The sequence below is a fragment of the Zingiber officinale genome, chromosome 11B (assembly GCF_018446385.1).
Source record: "Zingiber officinale cultivar Zhangliang chromosome 11B, Zo_v1.1, whole genome shotgun sequence".
NCBI classification, from domain to species: Eukaryota; Viridiplantae; Streptophyta; class Magnoliopsida; order Zingiberales; family Zingiberaceae; genus Zingiber; species Zingiber officinale.
Genome location: NC_056007.1, coordinates 85,073,373 through 85,096,491, shown reverse-complemented (window position 1 = coordinate 85,096,491; position 23,119 = coordinate 85,073,373).

The window sequence follows — 23,119 nt, the reverse complement described above, 5'->3', positions numbered from 1 at the left end:
CGTTCCCTATAAAATTTTTAACCAATAATAAAAAAAGGGAATAAAAAATGATTTCAATTAATCATCAAAAGGTTACATGAATAGTACAAAGGTTATTTAACTGGCTTCATATTTGGCGAAAACACCTCACAGTTTGTAGGATGTTGTTAGTGGTTTTTTTTCCCATGATATTCATCTCTTATTAGTAAAGGGACAATAGATGATGGATGTCTTCGAAGGCTCAATCGGTAAATGAGAAATATTTTAATATTTTTAAAAGTGAAGGCAAAGTAGTCATGAATCGAATTGAATCAATATGTAAAGTGAACTAGAAATACGTAGCTAAAAACATCTTCCGAGCAGGGCTTAACTATCCGTGTGATTTCCACAGCAATTTTAATGAATCTCTGGTAAAACATAATTGATGTCTTCAAGGCCCAAGCATTTGAGTAGAGGTTGAGAAAAAACTTATTTGTATAAATGATTGTCGATCATAGTGATACATGTGACCCTCCTTTCTAGTATATACGCTCGCTCAAGACTAACTTATAGACTGTCTTGTTAGTATAATTTATATATCAACTAAAAGACATGTAAAAGAGTTAAAATATTATCATCAATTCAAATGTGACTTATAATTAACTTTACAACCTTTTATTTATTTTTATAATAATTCATGATGTAATCATTCGATAATCAACACTCCAAAACAATCAAAAATATTCAAGATTCCTACTATCAAATATATGAAAACTCAAAAAGTACCAAACTAACAATTAAAACATAAATAATAATAAATGAATATGATATATGTTTCTAAAATATCAAAATAGAAAAATAGAAAAGCCAAAAGGGAGGGAACTAATATATAATTGAAAATAAGGTTTTATGGCTTTTTGGCCTATGACTCAAATCTTTATTGATTTATAAAAATTCAACTTTTCTCTATTTTTGACTTCTATCAATGATGTACTTTTTCAAAATTTTAAACTTTTAACACAAATATTATGAGAAATTATTAGGGTTGCTCTAGTGCACAAAGCATTTAAATATGTGGTCCTGGAAAATTACTTTATTGGTTATTGCAAATTAGAGATATCTCATCCAAATATGAAAGATTATAAAAGCAAAAATAATTAAATTTTTTAAATAACGGCAGAGTCGTACCTGTGTACGACGGGGCCTGAAGCACATACTAAAAAAGTGACTCTTCTACTACGATAAATAATAATAAAGTTCAATTTACAAATAACATATATATTAAATATATAAAAAAATTAAAAATAAATATATTACATCAACAAAAAATAATAAATATTTAAAATAATTATATAAACACTACTCCTATAGCTATTTTAGAGATAAAAACAATTATCAAATCTGCATAATTCAATTGTCAAACTCTTTCTTTCTCAGTAGATAACATTGGTAGCCCATTTAGTGTATCCTATAATACTGATACCAATGCGGTAGCTACAAACAGCAGCAAGAAGACAAGTAGTAACCACCATGCAATTAGGTCGCAGTTCGCACAAGCGACTGAGGTAGCGTGTGACAGCCCCGTGCTATGCAATTAAGTCACGCGAACAAAGGTCAACTGCCAACCCGCGTCGAGTGAGATAGTCACTATGAGAATCGACGCGATTAGATCACACAAACGATCTTTGTTGCATGATTAGGTTACAATTAGTGTCACGTGGTGCAAGACGAAGAAGATGGTCGAAGAAGAAGATTATGATTACCTCTTGTTCCGTGGATCCAGGTCTTAGTAAAAAGAACGCCGAAGAAGAAATCACGTGCAAAGAAGAGCAACACCGAAGAATAAATTATGTGCAAATAAGAGTCATGCGTCAGTGTGTGCCTCGGAACCGTGAGAATAGGTTTAACGACCATTTAGGGTCCATATCTCTCATTTTTTTAATAAAAAAATGGGCCCTTCATTGGGCTGGGCCCTGAGGCGATCGCCTCTCTGGCCTCATGGAAGTTACGGCCCTGAATAACGGATAACTTAGTATATAAAACTCCTATCAACATGGGATCCCCAAAAATGACCTATTGTAGATAGCCTATCTTGATTTGCAAAATAAATTTTCAAGACTTGAACCCATGAGTTTTGTGTTAGGATCCTTTGTACGGCTAGAGAGGGGGGTGTGAATAGCCGACCCCAATTGCTCGCGTTTCTTTCTACAATATAGGGTTAGCGCAGCGGAAACTAAATGCAGAAAGAAAACAGGAGAAGAAATCAAACCTCAACGCAAGGATGTAACGAGGTTCGGAGATGATACTCCTACTCCTCGGCGTGTCCGTAAGGTGGACGAGCCCTATCAATCCGTCGGTGGATGAGTCCCCGGAGAACCGGCTAATATCAACTCCTTGTGGGTGGAGAAACCTCGCCACAAACACTTGCAACAGCAAGCTAAGAGTACAACAGAATACAAGAAGTAAATACAATGAATGTAACAATACAAGCTTGCCTTCTTGTCGTCGACTGAAGTCCTGGAAGCAACAACTTCACGGACGAATGCCAACAAGCAACTCAGCCGAAAGAAGCTCACGCGGGGCTTCGGAAGTGAGCTCAACAAAGCTCAGTCGAAGCTTAAACTTCAGCAGCAGAACAGAAGTTCTAAGGAGGAAAAAGGAAGAGTAACCTGCACAGAAGATGCCCTCGTCTCCTTATACCTGCGAAGAAGAAACAATGAAGAAAGCTAAGGAGGGAAACTGAACCTCCCAACTGAGCTACAGACCTGCCGATCGGTCCGCAGATCGATCCGTGAAGAAGCTCGCTGCCCCCCGATCGGTCCACGCATCGATCAGGAACCTTCCGATCGGTCCGTCGATCAGCTTCTTCTCTCGCTAGTTTACCATCGATCTCCTTCGATCGGCCTAGACCGATCGATAACCATCGAGAGATATCGATCGGTCACCGATCGGCCACCGCACCGATCGATGAGCTATGATCATTGGATCGGTCTCACCCGATCCAAACTTCTCGCCCTAAACCTAAGGCTTCCACACCAACATCCGGCCAACCTTGACTGTTGGTACATCACGCCTAGCATCCGGCCACTCCCTCGACCGACTTACTACCGCTAAGTGTCCGGTCAACTTTTGACCCACTTAGACTTCTCCACACCGATGTCCGATCACCCTCGATCAACTGGATTTTTCCTTGCCCGCTTCACTCACCGGACTCTCCACACCGCCTAACATCCCGCTTAGGACTTTCTCGCCTGCTTCACTCACCAGACTTCCAACCGCCTAACATCCCACTTAGGACTTTCCCATTGCCTAACATCCCACTAGGACTTTTCCACCTGCTTCACTCACCAGGACTTTCCACACCGCCTAACATCCCAGTTAGGACTTTCCTCGTGGCTTCACTCACCAGATTTTCCAAGCGCTTAACATCATTAGGACTTTCCTGCCAAGTCTCCATACTTGACTTTTCCAGTGCCAAGTCTCCATACTTGACTTTTTCCTGCCAAGTCTCCATACTTGACTTTTCGCGTGCCAAGCTCCCTGTTTCCGTGCCAAGTCTCCATACTTGACTTTTCCCGAAGCCCTGCTTGGACTTTTCCGTTGTCAAGTCTCCATACTTGACTTTTCGTGCCAAGCTCCCTGCTTGGACTTTTCCAGTGCCAAGTCTCCATACTTGGACTTTTTCCCGAATCAGGTCAACCAGGTCAACCTTGACCTACGGTTGCACCAATAATCTCCCAAACATCTATTCTTGTCCCATATCAAGAATACAACTCTTCCACGAGTGTCAAACATCAAAATACAACTCAACTAGGTCAACCTTGACCTAAGGTTGCACCAACAATCTTCCTAAGTCAAACATCAAAATACAACTCGAGTCAGGTCAACTCGAGTCAGGTCAACCAGGTCAATCTTGACCTAAGATTGCACCAACATTTTGGATACACAATAATAATTTTTTCATTATGCTGAGGCTTTTCTTTTTTAAACTTTTTAAATAATTTTTCTAAATAATCATGAGAGTGAAAAAATTTATTGGATAAAATTTGGATTGAAATTAACTTATTTACGTCATCAATGAGTTTTGGATACTTTTCAAATTTTGAAATTTAGGAAACTATTGGTATGGTCATTCACTAAATCAGATGTGTATAAGTCCATATATGACACTATACCAAAAGTAAAAAAATTTAAGTTTTTAAACAAATTTTCTAAACTAATAAAGGTTATGAATAAGAGTATTTGAGTCTGTTACACCAAATTCCTTGTTTTGGAAAATTAAGATGGTGATGTTTTAACGAAATTAATACCAAAATGATATTTTGATCAAATTAATAGGATCCCATGCTTTAATCAAAACAGTTCGGAGGTAGTGACGTTTTGACTTTATTTTAAATTTTTATTTATTTAATTTTGTTTCACTTTTTTCTCTTATAATTAATTATTAAAAAACATAGAAAACTAAAAAAAAACTTTTAATATTCTTCTTTTATAATTTTATATTTTTATTCGAATTTTAAAAATAAAAATAAAAATAAAATATGGATAAATTTAGATGATCATAATAAAACGACGTAAACTTAAAATTATATTAAATTGTATAGAATCATAAATAACGTTGGGTCAAAATTCATTATGAATTTAAAAATTTATTTAAAAAAAACTTTATAAATGAATTAAAGAGGTTATTTAAAGTAAATAATATTAATTCGATATAAATTTTAGATTTTTAAGGTTGTTTACTCTTTGAAAAAATAACTAAAATTTTATTTTATTCTTTTTATTAATTTTATTTTACCTTTTCTTATTTCCTTATAAAAAAATATTTTTATTATTTTTATTTAAATTTCAAAATTTTAAAAAAATGAATGCATTTAGAAGATTATCATCAATTTAATGATATAATTTTTTTTTAAAAAATTAAGATTTAATGATTTTTATATAAAACTTCTTATAAGATAATAAGTTTTTATTTTTTTTCCTTGATCTGGTTCATTCGATTTAAATAAAAAGTGATTTTTTTACTTTAACTTAGAATTGAATTAGATGAAAAAAATATTATACAAATTAGAATATTAGATGTATCTTTAATTAGAATTAGATTTTTTTACTATCGCTTCTGTTTCTAAAAGCCAAATCATTTAATCCCACATTGTAATTCTATTTATTTCTTGTGTCTATATTTGATTCCTTCGACACACAATTTGCTGAGCTGATTTGCATTAGCCTGTGATCTATGCGGGGGCATGAGTGATTCGGATCATGTGGCTTGGTTCTGCTGAGTGGCATCACTGAGCCTTCCCTGGCTTACCCGTTCAAGTTGATTGTGAGCCGGATAACATTGGGCGAAGGTCAAGTCTGGCTGACCAGGTTGGCTGCAGTATCACAGAACTCAGAGTTCTATCAAACCAAACACTGTTTTTTTTTAAAAAAAATCTTTGTTCTTATAAATTTTCATCGACTCTTTTTAAAAGATAATCACACTGTTCTGCAACACAATATTGTACCAGTCCCAGGTTAAAAGATTACTTCAAAACCAGCTAAGAAAAGACAATTTCTCTTCCAAAGTACAGAGCGAGCTGAGCTCCCAATGTTACGATTTGAAGAATCATCCAAAAGAAAAAGTGCTCTCCGCTTACAGTTGTGGACCTCAAACAACTGCTCCTTTTCCGCAATGGCAGAATGCTCTTGAACAGAGGTGAGATCTTCTATTGGCTTTGTTGTTCATGTTTGATGTTTGTGTGCGTTTGAAAGGCACACGATGTCCAGTTTCGCTGCAGTGATATTCATCGCCATTCTTCAACGAGCGAAATGAATCACAATAAGAATAGAGATCTTAATAAAAATATATTATCCTAGTGAAATTTCCACTCTCCAAATCCGATCAGCAGGAAATGAGAGGAATCGAAGGCAGTAAAGGACGAAAAGGGGCATAATCGTCACCTTTTCAGTGAGCGAGAGCACTGATAGGAAGAGTTCAGTGAGCGAGAGCACTGATGGGAAGAGTTCCCTTTCGTCTCCTAAATCTCTAGCGGCCGAAGTCCGCCATGGCAATAGACTACGGCGCGGCCGCTCCACAAGGCCAGTGCCACCACCTGCCATCTCGCCCTCGCCGCGGCGAAGCGATGCCTCTTCTTCTGTCCGGCTGGTAGACTGACCCAGGTAAAGCAGTCCAAACGAACTCTTTTAGTCCCACATCGTTAAATTCCACTGTACTTCATGCCTCTATATGGGTGTGTGATTACCTGCCCATCGCCGAGCTGGGCAGCGCCAGTTTGTGACCCAAGTGGGGGCAATGAATGGTTTGGATGCTGTCGATGGGTTCTGAGGCGTTGGTTCAACGTATGATTACTGGCCTGCCCGTTCCAAGTTAATAGTGGATCGGTAAAATTGGGCGAAGGCCTGATTCTCCTGGTTCGTAGTGTGGTGGGCACCGGTCTAGGCTGGTTTCACAGAGCAATCACACCCACCCACTTTCAACGGTGGAAGGATAACAGGCCGGTTTACGCTGGATCTGCAATATCCCTCAAAGCCCGCTTCTATCAAACAAACCATTTTTAGTTTTTTTTTTCCTATAAAATTTTGTCGTTCCTAGATTATTAACCAATAAAAAAAGGGAATAAAAAATGATTTCAATTAATCATCAAAAGGTTACATGCATAGTATCAAACAAACCATTTTTAGTTTTTTTTCCCTGTAAAATTTTGTCGTTCCCAGATTATTAATCAATAATAAAAAAGGGGAATAAAAAATGATTTCAATTAATCATCAATAGGTTACATGAATAATATTTAACTACATTCATATTTGGGGAAAACACCTCACAGTTTGTAGGATGTTGTTAGTGGTTTTTTTTTCCCATGATATTCATCTCTTATTAGTAAAGGGACAACAGATGATGAATGTCTCAGACGGCAAATGATAAATATTTTAATATTTTTAAAAGTGAAGGCAAAGTGGTCATGAATTGAACTGAATCAATATGCAAAGTGAGTCAGAAATACATAGCTTTCCGAGCAAGGCTTAACTATCCGTGTGATTCCACAACAGTCTTAATAAATCTCCAGTAAAACATAATTGATGTCTTCAAGGCCCAAGCACGCAGTACATGAGTAGAGATTGAGAAGAAACTTATTTGTATAAATGGTTGTCGATCATAGTAAAATGCGTGACCCTCCTTTTGAGCATATGCGCTTGCTCGAGACTAGCTTATAAACTGCCTTGTTGGAGAAAAGAAATAAGCGAGACTCACCGATCAACTTGATTGCTCTGTCTATTGGTTGATATGAGCTATTAAAAGGGTTTGGGTAACAGCTCATCTAAGACCTAAGTAGTTAAGGAATTAGTCATGACTAGTGATCCGGCAGTAAGAAGGGAGGACCCACTTCCTGAAGGGTCTCAGCCTGAGTACCGATGAAAGGCTGTGCGGTGGATGGCCGAGCCGAGCGGATGGGTAGGTCCGAACGGAGCTATAGATAAACCCATCCATGGGCTCATGTTTCCGACGCCCAGGCAGGAAGACCGAAGGGCCGAGCGGGAGTCCGCTCGGCAGGGGCCAAGGGCTGAGGGGGTTGTCCGTTCGGCCAAAATAGGGGCGAGGGTATAAAGGGGGCCGAGCGGCCTATGCGCTCGGCTCAGGATATGAGATATCAGCCGAAGCATGTCTAATGATTAGGCCGTACACAAGATCGCACGATCTTGCCGTCATGGACGTTTCCCTGACAGATCCATATTTAGACATGGCCCTTCTGACAGACCCATACCTGGGCATGGTCAAAGGCAGGTGGTTGCTTTGATTGGCACGCCCAGGCTTCTTTGAGAGATCTATATAAGGCTTCCATTTCTCCACTGGAGGTAAGAAAAATCTTCATCTTGAAGCCACCTTTTTGTTATTCCTCGCCTGACAGCGCTCGAGGGCCGCCGGACACCCCTCCCGCTCGGTTTCGTTGTTCACGAGCATTCGAGGATCTAGCAGAAGCGCCACGTGCCCGGCCCACCGATTCCGGTTCGGACAGATCAAATCGCGCCGTCTGGGAACGCTCGCATCCGATCGAACAATGGATGAGGTCGGACGACAAAACACGGTGACGCTTTCGAGGGAAGCTCGACGCCCTGGTCGAGATAAGGGCCGCCAAACTTGTTGAACAAAACAGAAAGCAGCAGCCGCCGGAGCAACAAGCGACATCTGCGTCTCGTGGCCGAGCGGAAGCACCTCCACCTACCGTCAGATTTCACCGGCCTTATTTCGCACCGGCCGCACCATCAAGAGATAGAGGTTCTTCTGACGAAATACCAAGGCGATGACGAAAAGGTAAGGCCCCCGCGACTCATCTCCGAGCGGCCAACCGCCAATTTTCGGAGGCTATTCTACGAGACCCTCTGCCCAAGCACTACGTGCCTCCGACGATCGGCGAGTACAACGGAACAACGGACCCGGATGATCATCTGGGTAAGTTTGATAACACGGCCACGCTCCATCAATACACCGATGGAGTGAAATGCCGCGTCTTTCTTACCACACTCTCGGGATCGGCTCAACGGTGGTTCCGGAGGTTGCCGGACGGATCTATCACAAGCTTCAAGGATTTCCGAACGGCCTTCCTCCACCACTTTGCTAGCAGTCGGCGTTATCAGAAGACAAGTGTCAGCCTGTTCGCCATCAAGCAAGATCCAAAGGAATCGCTTCGGGCTTACATCCAACGATTCAACCAAGTGGCAATGGACATCCCAACGGCCACATCGGAGACGATGATGAACGCCTTCACACAAGGCCTGGTAGATGGTGACTTCTTCCGGTCGCTCATCCGAAAGCCGCCCCGAGATTATGATCACATGTTGCATCGGGCCAACGAATACATAAATGTGGAAGAAGCGCGAGCCGCTCGGAAAAAGGAAACTCTAGCCGAGCGTGCACCTGTTCAGGCCGAGCGGAAACAGCACGCCGCTCAGCAGCCACCTAGAGGACCGAGGGCCGAAGCAATTCGATCCCCCCACGCCAGATCGCATGTACAAGAGGTGGCTGCCGCTCGGCCCAAACCGAAGAAGAAGTGGACCCCCCTGTTCTGCTCCTTCCACCAGTCGGATACGCACAACACGAGGGATTGTCGAAGTCTTCCCTTCGTGACTAATCTCATTCCCAGGAAAGCCGAACGACGGTCTCCTCCCATCGACAGAAGACAAAGGACCTATGAAGCTGACCGGACCCGCACCGAGAGGCGACATCACCAGACGCCCGATCGGCACCGATCCCCAAGACGGGAGAATCGCCGGGCGTCCAGAGAACGGTCCCGACCGTCCGCTCGGGAGGAGGAAAACAGGAGCAATACTTCCCGGGGCGAGATCAGCGTTATTGCTGGAGGGCCGACCGGAGGAGACTCCAACCGAGCCAGAAAGGCGGGCGTTCGGCAGCTGCAGATCCACGCGGTCGGCTGTAGCCAAGAGCGGGCAAGTGGACCGGAAATTACTTTCGGGCCCGGAGATTTAGAAGGAGTAGAAGTGCCCCATGACGACGCGCTGCTCATTAAAGCGGTAATAGCAAATTACACCATTCACCGCATATTTGTTGACACAGGGAGCTCGGTCAACATCATATTCAAGAAGGCGTTCGATCAGTTGCAAATTGATCGAGCCGAGTTCTGCCCATGACACCCCGCTCTACGGGTTTACGGGCAACGAAGTTCAGCCGGTCGGGCAGATCCGGCTAGCCACCTCGCTGGGAGAAGAGCCGCTCAGGAGGACCAGGACAATAAACTTCGTGGTGGTCGACTCTCCGTCATCCTACAACGTCATTTTGGGACGACCGGCGCTCGGCGAATTCCGAGCGGTTGTCTCAACCTTCCACCAGAAGATAAAGTTCCCGGTGGAGGACCAAGTAGGAGAAGTGCCTGGAGATCAGCTAGCAGCTCGGCGGTGCTATATAGAGATGATTCGGGCAGAAGCTTGCTCCGCTCGGAAGGCGCCCCGAATCGAGGTACACGTCATAACCGAGAAACCTCCTGCTTTAATTTATGATGAAAAGGAGGAAGTTCAGATCCATCCAACCCGATCGGAGGCCACGACTTTTATCGCCTCGGATCTGGAGGAAGAACAGAAGGAGAAGCTGATCCAATGCCTCCAACGAAATCACGATGTCTTCGTCTGGTCGACACATGAATTGCCCGGAATTTCGCCGAGCATAGCACAGCATGAGTTACATGTCCGACCGGACGCTCGGCCGATAAAGCAGAGAAAAAGAGATTTCAGTGCCGAGCAGAATGCCATCATCCGGGCGAAAGTAGAAAAACTTCTGAAGGCCGGCCACGTACGCGAGGTGCAGTTCCCGAGCTGGCTGGCCAACGTAGTATTGGTCTCCAAGCCGGGCGACAAGTGGAGAGTTTGCATCGACTTTCGGGACTTGAACAAAGCATGTCCCAAGGATTTTTATCCTCTGCCCCGGATAGATCAGCTGGTGGACTCTACGGCCGGCTGCGAATTAATCTGCATGCTTGACGCCTACCAAGGATATCATCAAGTGCCGCTCGCCCGGGAAGATCAAGAAAAAGTAAGCTTCGTGACGGCCGACGGCACTTATTGCTACAAAGTGATGCCGTTCGGATTGAAGAACGCCGGGGCCACCTATCAACGCTTGATGAACAAAGTATTCCGGGAGCAGATCGGGCGGAATCTGGAAGTTTATGTAGACGATATTCTTATTAAATCTGTCCGAGCGGTAGATCTCTGCAAGGACATGGAAGAAACCTTCCGAACGCTGCGCAGATATGGAGTCAAGCTGAATCCCCAGAAGTGCCTGTTCGGAGCAAAAGGAGGGCATTTCTTGGGATATATAGTGACCGAGCGGGGAATTGAAGCCAACCCCAGCAAGGTGAAAGCTCTGCAAAACATGCTTCCTCCTAGAAACACAAGGGAGGTACAACGGTTGACCGGTCGGATAACTGCATTGTCCAGATTCATCTCCAAAACCGCCGACCGGAGCCTACCATTCTTCAAGATCCTGCGCAAGGCTACTAAGTTCCAGTGGGATGAAGAGTGTGACCGAGCATTTGAAGAGTTGAAAACATATCTAAATTCTCTGCCTGTGGCCAAGCCGAGCGGGGTGAGTCACTTTATATGTATCTATCCTCAACCGAGCATCTGTAGGCTCAACACTTGTGAGGGCGAAGAACAGCCGGTGTATTTTCGAGCCACATTTTAAAAGACGCTGAGTCTCGTTACACCGGGCTCGAGAAGTTGGCCTTTGCCTTGGTTCTAGCCGCTCGTCGCCTGACCGTATTTCTTGGCTCACACCATCATTGTCCGGACGAACAGTCCACTCGGAAGAGTGCTGAATCCAAGCGTCCGGACGGCTCATCAAGTGGACGGCAGAATTAAGTGAGTTTGACCAGCCCCGCCCGGCGATTAAAGCCCAATCCTTGGCTGATTTTGTGACCAAGTGCAAAGGCCCGAGACGGAAGCTATGTGGAGAATATATGGATGGATCCTCCACTCGGCTCAGTGGGATCGGAATAGTACTACTCTCACCTCAGAAGAAAAGATGCACCTATCCGTCCTACTGGATTACAAAGCTACTAACAATGAGGCAGTATGAGGCCTTATAGCCGGATTGCAGGCAACACGGCATGTGGGAGCCGGTCGGTGACACTTTATTCGATTCACAGGTTGGCGCTCAGCCTCCGACCTTTGAAATCAACTGTTCGCCCAAACTCTACCGAGGCCTTTGAAAACTCAAAGCCGCTTTCCGAGAGGTGCTTATTCAGAAGATTCCCGAACGGAGAACCAGCGGCCGATGAGTTAGCCAAGCTCACGAGCTCGATATCGCCATTCTGCAACCAATTGAAAAAATCTGCTGGTAGCGCATGTTGACCGGATGCAAGGCCTCACGCTTCCAAGTGACTGGAGGACACCTATTATAGAATTCCTCCGCTCGGGCACCACACCATCCGAGGAATATGCAGCCCCCTCGGAAGAAGAGCCGGTCGGTTTACACTCATCGGAGATCGCTTTACAAGAAAGCTTTTTCCCGTTGCTGAAATGTGTAAGCTCGGAAGACTCAGCACATCCTCCGTGAAGTACATCAAGGATCATGCGGGGACATCCGTTGGCCAAGAAGATCCTCTTGGCCGGATACTTTTGGCCAACCTTACAAACAGATGCCGCTCGGACAGTATCTACATGCCTTTCATGCCAGAAGTATCATAACTTCATCCACCGACCGGCAGAGGAGATGAAGGCATCAACCATCTCATGTCCGTTTGATCAATGGGGAATGGATATTGTGGGTCCATTTCCGATGGCGACCGGGCAGAGGAAATTCTTACTAGTGGCGGTAGACTACTTCTCCAAGTGGGTGGAGGCCGAGCCGCTCGCAAAGATTACTGAACAAATGGTTAAAAAATTCATCTGTCAACACATCATTTGTCGGTTCGGCATCCCCCGCCGACTAGTGTCCGACAACGGGCGGCAGTTCACAGGGAAAATGTTAGAAGAGTGGTGCAGGAGCTACGGCATTGAGCAACATTTCACGTCTGTGGCCTATCCTCAGAGCAACGGTCAGGCTGAAGTCGCCAACAGGGAAATTCTCCGTATTCTGCGTGCTCGGCTCGACCATTTGGGGGGAAGCTGGCCAGATGAAGTGCCGAGCGTCTTGTGGGCCATCCGAACGACGCCAAAAGAAGGGACAGGAGTCACACCGTTCCATTTGGTATATGGCGGTGAGGCCGTCATTCCAGTCGAAGTCGGCGTTGATTCAATCCGGATCCAGAGCTACGATGATGACAACGCCGAACGAAGAAACATGGAGCTGGACTTGGTAGAAGAGGAGAGGGCGAAGGCAGCCGTTCGGCTGATGGCATACCGCCAGCGGATGAAGCAAACTTACAACCGGCGCGTCATTCCCAGATCATTCCAGGTCGGCGATCTTGTCTGGAAGAAAGTCAAGCCGGTCGGCGACGTCGGCAAGCTTGAAGCTCCATGGGCCGGTCCCTTCAGAGTCATCGAAAAGCTCCGCTCGGGCGCGTATTATTTGGAAGACAAGGACGGTCGGCAGCTAGATAGACCATGGAGCGCGAACCACCTCCAGCCTTACCGGGCGGGATGAAAGGTGTATCACTGTAAATCACTCGGTGTACTTCATTTTTCGACTGAATGCTTAAAATGCAGAAATGAAGAGTCAAAAGAGCGAAAATGAGACGTTATCGCGGGTCGAAGGCCCTGTACCGTTCGGACGGCGGTAAATTATCTTAGCAAAAATGCTCGACGAAGCAGACCCTGAGCCGTTCGGCCAGGAATACGTTCTCCACACTGGGTGAAAGGTGCGCTAAATGTAACTGTATATGCTCCTCGGTCGCCTATGCACTTGCGATGCAGGAAGTAGAAGGATGATAGCACAGGGTATCCTATGCGGAACGGAAGGCCAAGGTCGCTCGACCTGGTAAGGAGTTAGCCCTAAAGCCGTCTAGCCCAGACGTTAAACCGGAGAGCCGCGCCGACCGGCTATAAATATCCGCGCCGACGAGCCCCGTCGTTAAAAATCGAGAGCCGCGCCGACCGGCTATAAATATCCGCGCCGACGAGCACCGTCGTTAAAAATCGAGAGCCGCGCCGACCGGCTATAAATATCCGCGCCGACGAGCCCCGTCGTTAAAAATCGAGAGACGGGCCGGCGTCTATAAGTAATCCGAGCGGAAAGCCGACGAGCACCGCCGTTAAAATCGAGCCGCGCCGACCGGCTATAAATATCCGCGCCGACGAGCACCGCCGTTAAAGAGCCGAGCCGACCGGCTATAAATATCCGCTACCGACGAGCCCGCTGTTAAAAATCGAGACGGCCGACGTCTATAAGTAATCCGAGCGGAAAGCCGACGAGCACCGTCGTTAAAAATCGAGAGCCGCGCCGACCGGCTATAAATATCCAAGTCGACGAGCACCGTCGTTAAAAATCGAGAGCCGCGCCGACCGGCTATAAATATCCGCGCCGACGAGCCCCGTCGTTAAAAATCGAGAGACGGGCCGGCGTCTATAAGTAATCCGAGCGGAAAACCGACGAGCACCGTCGTTAAAAATCGAGAGCCGCGCCGACCGGCTATAAATATCCGCGCCGACGAGCCCCGTCGTTAAAAATCGAGAGACGGGCCGGCGTCTATAAGTAATCCGAGCGGAAAACCGACGAGCACCGTTGTTAAAAATCGAGAGCCGCGCCGATCGGCTATAAATATACCAAGCGGAAGAACGAATATCAGAGTAAGAAATTGCGGAAACTATAAATATTAAAGCATTCAGGCCCGAAGGGGGGTTGATCCTTCGACACTCGGCATTTGTTGACTTCACGCAAGCAGGATACGTGCAGAACGAGTAGGTCTGCTCACTCGCACTTTATGCAATGAGCCAAGCCGATCGGACGCGTGAGGGAGAAAGCTTAAAGAGCACGACTGGCGAAAATTTTACAAGCATTAATGTTAAGCAAACAGAAGAATATTATGGACAATGAGTAGGAAGACAGGAAAAGGGGCATCGTTTCATTAGAAGAAAAATTATGCCGAACGACATGTACAAAAATTTCACATCCGCCGAGCGGAGGAAGTACAAAAAGTGCTTGAAATAACCCACATCACTCCGGATCCTCAAAATTAAAAAAGGTGTCCGGGATGTCGTCGATCATGACCGCCAGTTCGGGAGGGGGAATACTCAGGTCAGCAGGAAGATGCCCCCCCTTCTTGAAGTACGTCGTGGTGACCTTGACCGCCTCGAGGAAGGTTGAGGAGACGTTGCCACCAAACTTTTCACCAAATCGCTCTGAGCGGATGTATTCTTGGCGCGCTACAGCTAGGCGACTCGGCTCTCCCTCCTTATATTTTTTGAGCAACGCCCGGGAAGCAGTTAAGGAATCTTGGAGGGCCTTCAAGTTTGCTTCAGCCTTTGTGCGTTCAGCCGAACGGACCTCCCGTTCGGCGTTCAGCTGGGCCTCCAGATCCTTAGATCGCTGATTTAGCGCATGGACATCTACTTTCATTCTGTCCAGGTCAGCGATCGCCTGCCTCTTCCGGCTACCGGCGCGCTTCACATCTTTGTCACGCTTCTTCACCAAGTCCGCTAGCCGAGCTACTTCAGCAGCCAGGTCGGCAGCCTTCTTCTGTTCGGCCTCAAGAGCTTGTTTCTCCCGCTCGGCCGTGGGACCTTCCGACACTTGGAGTTTTTCCAGAAGACCCTCCAACTCGGCTAGCCGATGGCTAGTGGCAATTTGCTCAGCCCAGCGCTGTAAGGGAAATAATAATGTCAGGAATCAAACAATAGCATGACACGGGAATGAAGATGGGTTTACCTGAGTGGCCTGCTGCATATTGTTATCGCCGAGCTGCTTGGGCGTCATAAGGGCCACCTGAATCTGGGCGTCCTCGAAGAGTTTGGCGAGCGGACCAGTCAGGGTTATTTCGTGAACGGGGCTCGATGGCCGATCGGCAGACAGTAAATATTCCTCCGATGGGAATCGGAGGGTAGTCTTGATGGTAGGGTGGCCGGACGGCGCTTCTTCATCGCGGCCGCTGATGCGAGGACTCCCCTATGGTGGAAGTTTCGCCAACCGACGTAAGCGGCGGCGTCGGGAGGAGAGCCGGAGACTGTGCGGTGGGCGAAGCCTAGGGGTCCCGATCCGGATGGCGTGCGGTCCGGCGAGTTACGCCGATTGTCTTGGGCTGGCGGAAGGCGGGGGTCTCTTCGACGTTTCCGCCGAACCTCCAAAGGTGGATCTCCAACCTGGGGAACGCCCAGCTCGGCGGGAGCCGAGGAAACAGGATCAATTTCCGCCTCAACCTCCGCTGAAGCGGATGAGGCAGCTTCTGTTTCAGGAGCGGACTGTGCCCCTCCCTCTCCTGCATCTGCCGGGCGGCTAGGGATTAAACCCCGCTCGGCGAGCTCCTTTTTGGTGGCCGCTTCAATTTCTACAGACTTCAATTTCAAGTGAGCGGTAGCCTTGGATCGCCACATGACATCAGCTGCAGTGAAAGAAATTAAAATCAGTTAGACAAAAAAGACTAAGAGAGTAAAGAGTCCTTACTCATGCGGAAGGGAAGATTCGCCCGAACGGGAGATAATCCGAAAATATATAGCACCCCCTGCAAGAGCAATTTGTCGATCTTGTATCGCTGACCGGACAACCAGTTCGCCGCATGAAGATAGGCTGGGTTACTTCTGAATTTGCCGAGCTCCGGCTGGGCCGGCACGGCGGTCTGCCATTGGGTTCGGAAGGCTGGCCGATCGGGAAGTCGGAGATAGAAGAAAAACTCCTTCCAGTGCTTGTTGGAGGTCGGCATGTTATCAAAAAATTTAAAGCCTATTCTACTTTGGAAGATAAAAGTGCCCGGCTCGGATTGTTTGGGGTAGAAGAAGAAATGGAATATCTTAGGGTCAAGAGGAATACTGTGCAACTTAAAGAGGACGACCATCCCGCTCAGCAACCTAAAGGAATTCGGCACAAGCTGGCCGAGCGGGATGCGGAAGTAATTACAAACCTCCAGAATAAATGGATGGGTAGGAAATCTAAGGCCCCCTGGAATTGGTCTAAAAAGAAACAAATGGAGCCGATCGGCGGGTCATGTGGACGGTCGGTCGGGCCGGCTATAATTATTTCGTGGTCATCAGGAAGCTCGTATGTCCGAACAAGGCGCTGGGCATGCTCCTCATCGAATCGGCTCTCCATGGTCAGGTACCAGGGGCCCGAAATGTTAACAGCGGGTTCGGAGGAACTCGCCATCTCAGAAAGAAATCAAAGGGAAACGAAAGGAGCGAAATGAGCAGGGAAGACCTATTAAGTGAAGGCAGAAGACTCACTGGGAAGGAAACGGGGGAAAAATCACCGAGGAGGTGATCGCCGCTTAAGAACAGACACTGGGTCGCCGAAGGCCGCAGCAACAGGACGAAGCAAGAGGCAGCGCGCAAGCAAGCATGCGGCGAAGGAAGGAGACGGGGGCCTTATACTGCCGAGGCTGGGTAGCCTCCGCCGTCGGATGCAGGTCACGAAGGACGAGGCCGTCATCCGACCGTCTATTTCAAAGCAATCGCGTCCCATCGTATTAAGCATCGACGCCACGCGAGAAGAGCCACGTGGCGTCTTGCCACTAGGCACAATTAATGCGCGTCATACCGCGCATGCTGCGGCTTAATGGGAGGGATTTGCGCGATTTTCGAGAAGATTTAGACAAGCCAACATCCACTTTGAGCGAGGCATCCGAAACGAAGAGCCGAGCGGCTAAATCCGGCATAAGGGCCGAACGGCTAAAGAAAGAATATAAGCTACGGAAAGGAGGCGACAGCCCGCTCGAATACATATAGTCCAGTCAGTCGGACTCGCTGCCTCCTTCGACTAGACTTGAAGGGAAGGCAAGTGATCCGGCAGTAAGAAGGGAGGACCCACTTCCTGAAGGGTCTCAGCCTGAGGACCGATGAAAGGCTGTGCGGTGGATGGCCGAGCCGAGCGGATGGGTAGGTCCGAACGGAGCTATAGATAAACCCATCCATGGGCTCATGTTTCCGACGCCCAGGCAGGAAGACCGAAGGGCCGAGCGGGAGTCCGCTCGGCAGGGGCCAAGGGCTGAGGGGGTTGTCCGTTCGGCCAAAATAGGGGCGAGGGTATAAAGGGGGCCGAGCGGCCTATGCGCTCGGCTCAGGATATGAGATATCAGCCGAAGCATGTCTAATGATTAGGTCATACACAAGATCGCACGATCTTGCCGTCACATCATGGAGAGGCTGATACAGTAACAGTATGGTCTCATGGACGTCTCCCTGACAGATCCATATTTAGACATGGCCCTTCTGACAGACCCATACCTGGGCATGGTCAAAGGCAGGTGGTTGCTTTGATTGGCACGCCCAGGCTTCTTTGAGAGATCTATATAAGGCTTCCATTTCTCCACTGGAGGTAAGGAAAAATCTTCATCTTGAAGCCACCTTTTTGTTATTCCTCGCTTGACTTGAGCGTCGGAGGGCCGTCGCCGGGACACCCCTCCCGGCTCGGTTTCGTTGCAGGTTCACCGGAGCATTCGAGGATCTAGCAGGAAGCGCCACGTGCCCAGCGTCCACTGATTCCCGGTTCGGACAGGATCAACTAGCTCATCCACCCTCTGGTTCTAAGCTCTCAGAATCTTATGAAAAATAACTTCTTGGAAATTCACTTTTAATTTTTCAAAAACCTTGGTATATTGCTTTAATTGGTCATTATTGATTTCGAAGTTCCCACTAATCTTTTGTGTGATCAACTGAGTCCGAGTGAATCAAAACTCTGGAGGCTCCCACACACTTTGCTGCTTAAAGACTTATGAGTAAAGTTTTATGTTCAGCTTCATTGTTGGAAGCTCTAAAATTTAACCAAACAAAGAGTCAGAGGACATTTTCTTAGGGAGATATTAGCAGACTCCCCACGCCATTATTGTACCTAATGGACGACCCATGTATATACATTTTTCAAGTGCTCTTTGCTTCCTGACAATGGACTTCGGTCATGAAATCAATTAAGACTTTAGCCTTGATGGTCGTTCGGGGTTGGTGTCGTATGCAGGGGCGGATTCAAAAATTTTTATTAAAGGGAGGTAAAGAGCCAGATATCACAAACACACATATAAAAAAATCATCACATAACAAAAATTAAAATATAATAACACAATATGTGTAAAATTTTTATTAATTATAATTTATGTATAAATTTTTAAAAAATATAAGGGTGCTATAATAATTTTATATCTTAAGTTTGCGGTCTCTAACGTACTAATTCATATTCCTTTCTCAAATGTAATTTACAAAAGCACACTCGACCTTTAATTTTTCCACGCATTCTACTTCTATCGTCGTCAGGCGACGGTTTGCTCCTTTCGCCCCTGCATCTCCTCCACCATCTCTTTCATCGCAGCATCAGTGCCCTCTCCCTCGGTGTTGCATCTCGTGAACACCTTCGTGATGTTGGCAGGTGTCATCTCCATCTCCGCCAATAAATTATGACGAGCCCCAAAGCTAGTTTCTCCAAAATGGTGTATCGAGATTTAACATCTTTAAATAAATGATTTAAAAAAATACACGGGCTATTGTATATTACCTTCTTATCCAACCAAGACTGATCCAATCACTCTCTCCGTAGCAAATAAATACACCTAGAGTTGCTCTCCTACTATTGGCTTAGAGAGAAATGACAAGTGAGCTAGGTATCCTTTAAGCTTAGCGAAAGCTTTGGTGAAATTTTCCTCCCATTGGAGCTTTAAAGTTTTGCGGAGCACTTTAAAGTAAGAAAGACTCCGATTGGCAGACTGAGAGATGAATCTTGAGAGGGTCGTAATATGACGGACCAACCTTTGTGCCTCTTTGAGATTTTTAGGAGGGTCCAAATTTCTAAGCACCTGAGCTTTCTCTGTGTTGGCCTCAATTTTTCGCTCAGTTACTATGTAGCCAAGAAATGACCCTTTTTGATTTTGAAGAGGCACTTACTTGGATTCAGTTTAAGCCTGAACCGCCTCAGCATAGCGCAAGTTTCTTCAACATCAGAAATTAAATCTTCGGCTCTTCACAAGTTTCTTGATCCTCAGGAGCAAGTGAAATTTGATGATAGGCGTCCAACATACATATTAACTTGATCTCGATAGTGGAATTTATGAGCTGTCCGATATGAGGGAGAGGATAACAATCTTTTGGACAAACCTTGTTAAGATATCTGACATCAACACAACTCATCATTTGTTCCTTGGCTTGACCACCATCACAACATTGGCGAGCTAAGTAGAGAATTAAACTTCCCCAATGTGCCCTGCTTCCAATAGCTTGTTGACTTCCGCTCGGATTATTTGGTCTTGCTTGAGTCCAAGATTTCTTTTCCTTTGTTTGATCGACTGTGCCTTAAGAAGTGTGTGGAGTTGGTGCTCCATCACAGTCAGGGACACACTACTGACTTCTTTGGATAACTAGACAAAAACATCTTGATTGTATGATATACACGTCCTTTTTGAGCACCAAAGGGAGATCAACGGCGACTCAGGTGATTCCTTATAGCCAATCGAGATGAATATGTACTTCTTGTTCTTCGATTAGCCGATCCTCTAGCATCTCCTGTAAAGCACTTCAACTCCCTGAATTTTGCTAGCTTTGCGTGAGTCAGTTTTGACCGTATCTACATAGCATCTTCGTGCCACCACATGATCTCCTCTTACTTTCCCGATATGGTCTTCTACTGGGAACTTGATCTTCTAGTAAAAAGTAAAAAACTACCGTTTGAAATTCATTTAGGATTGACCTTCCTAAATGATATTATAAGTGGAAGGGGCATCCACATAGTGAATATATAGGTGCAAGTACCCCGGGTTGGTTTTGATATGATCAACTAAGTCAAGTTATACTCTACGTTATTTGATATATTGTGTCTAACTGTGTAGGGACTTAGGAACACAAGAAATCAAGCGGATGAGAAGGATGACACGGGAAGCGAGTTGACAGGCTTGGTGAATCCGAGGAACAAGAAGTTGTGGAAGAGTACATCGACGGATGAGAAGGACGCGCGCGGTATTTCCGACGGATGAGAAGCTGGGGAGTAAGTCTACTCGAGGAGAAGGCCGGAGTTGGGTTCGGGTGAAGTTAACCTTAGATGGTCAGAGAATCACCTAAGAGACTGGAACAACCAGATAAGTCAACATGATGTTGACTTGTCCAAGCGCCCGAACCACCTTGGGCTAGCACGGGCGCCTTGTCGAGACGTTACTACGAGGATGACGTTCGAACTCCACGTCAGCACCAATCCAGGCGTGCGAACTGGTCCATGTTCCCGGGCGAGGATAAAATATTATCATCAAGTCATTGAAAAGCCATTGCAAAGCGGATAAGGTGCACTGTTGGGGGCGACTGGACTTACTCTAGGCGCACTCGAAGCTGCCACGTCAGCCAACGGACAAATTCGGCCAGTAGGCTATAAATAACACCCTGATCCTAGGAGTTTAACATAACACTTATACTTCATTTTCGTAATCATGTTTTTAGTTGTTCGTTCTTTCAACGCTTGTAAGAGGCTTCTCCGCCTACATCAAAGGAGAATCTTAATGAGTTTCCACTGTCATGGATTAACAACCTTCCTAATTGCAAACCAAGTAAATGTTGGTCTCGATATGGGCGGCTAGAGAGGGGATGAATAGCCCTGCAGTTAAAAATATACTCTTCTCATTCTTTCGACTTTAGCTAAGACACACTTGTTAATTAATAAAAATAAATTGCATAAAAATAAATGAGGCTACAGGATTTACTTGGTTTACAACCGGAGAGGTTGCTAATCTAAGACAAATAAAGTGCACTATTGAAACTCCTTCTTTGAGCAAATTCTCGAAGGCGTAGAAGCTCCGTTCAACGATTAATAGCTTAAAAAAATGAAAACAGTAATTAAAAATTCGAGTATAAGTGTTGTTTGTGAATGAAGAAAACCAGGGCTCTATTTATAGCCTACTGTTCGAACTAGCCATTTTACTGACATGACATCTCTGGGTTCCTGGACCCAGTTCGGGCGCCCCCAGTAGTGCACTTTATCTGCTCACAACAGCTACGCAACAGTCTAAGAATAAAATTTTATCCTTACCTGGGCATTTGGACTAGTTCGAGCACCCAAACTGTTGCTAACGTAGACTTCGAAGTCATTGTTGTAGCAATTGGCGCCCTTGCTATACCAGGGGGTCTGGGCACCTAGACCATGTCCAAGCTCTTTGACAAGACAACTCCGCGTTGACTTATCTGGCTTCTGCTCTAATCGCTTAGGTGATTCTCTATCCATCTAGAGTTGAGCTCACCCGAACCTAACTCCAGCCTTCTCTCCTCGAGCAGACCTCTGCTCTGGCATCTCATCCCTCAGAAGCGATGCATGCATCCTTTTTGTCTGTCGGTGTTCTCTTCCGTAGCACCTCATCTCTCGGATGCATCGAGCTCATTGAGTCGCTTCCAGTGTCATACTTTTTAGTAACTGAATCTTTCACTTGACTTCCTATGTTTCTAAGTTCATGCACACTTAGAGATAAGGATTTAATATAACAAGACCTAACTTAACCCTATTGATCACATCAAAACTTACCTGGGATACTTATAGTAAATTCCTTGTGTCTCTTAGTTTCTTTTTATGCTTTTATTACTAACTAATTAACGTGTTTTTCTTTGCTAAATAGAATGCAAAAGAAAGTGTGAATTTTTTAATTGCAAGGCTATTCACCCCCGCCCCCCAGTCGGCCTCAACAGGATCAACAATTAGTATCAGAGCCCAACCGTCTCAGAAGGACTAACCGGCAATTGAAGTAGCTAAGAGATGGGCAAATCTAGAATTCATCCGCCAGAGTTTGAGGGGGAGTTCGTGATATGGAAACGTCGTATGGAGGTATTTTTTAAAACAGACTTTGATATTCTATTAATAATCAAATATGATTTTGTAATACCCAAAGATCAACAAGGAGAAGAAAAAAAAAAGAATATGTTTGGACTAAGAAGGAGTAAAATGACTTCGTAGCCAACAACAGAGCGGAATTCCACCTACTAAGTGTGTTACCGCCTCAAGAAGTCAACAGAATCAGCACCTACAAATCCGCGAAAGAACTCTGGGAGAAGTTCTTGGAGTTGCATGAAGGGACCTCAGATGCCAAACTCGTAAGACGAGACTTGCTCCGAAACCAACTCAGCAACCTCTGAATGGAAAAGAAAGAATCGGTAGCTCATCTACACACAAGAATTAAGGAGCTAATCATCAGACTCACAAATCTCGGAGACATATGGTAACAAATCGAGACTCACTAAGGCATGCGTTAAATGCTTTCCCGATAACTCCCAAGTGGATATCAATAGTGGACTCATTCTACATCCAAGGATCTTGAGGTTTGTACTTTAGAGAATTTATTTTGGAATTACACGAATCAAGATGTGCAGGTCTTAGAAAAGAAAAAGAGTCAAGTCAAAACCTAGAATTGAAAGTTAACTAGAAAGACGAACCGAATTCCGACACATCACTTGATGAAGACGAAGTATCTTTTATGGTATTTTTTTTAAAATTTTTTTTTAAGTCTAATAAGTTTGGTAAGAAATATACAACGAAGCTGGTCCAAAGCAAAAAGAAGGTTCAGTGCTCCAACTGTCAAGAAGAAGGACACATAAAGGATGATTGCTCGAAGTTGAAGAAAAG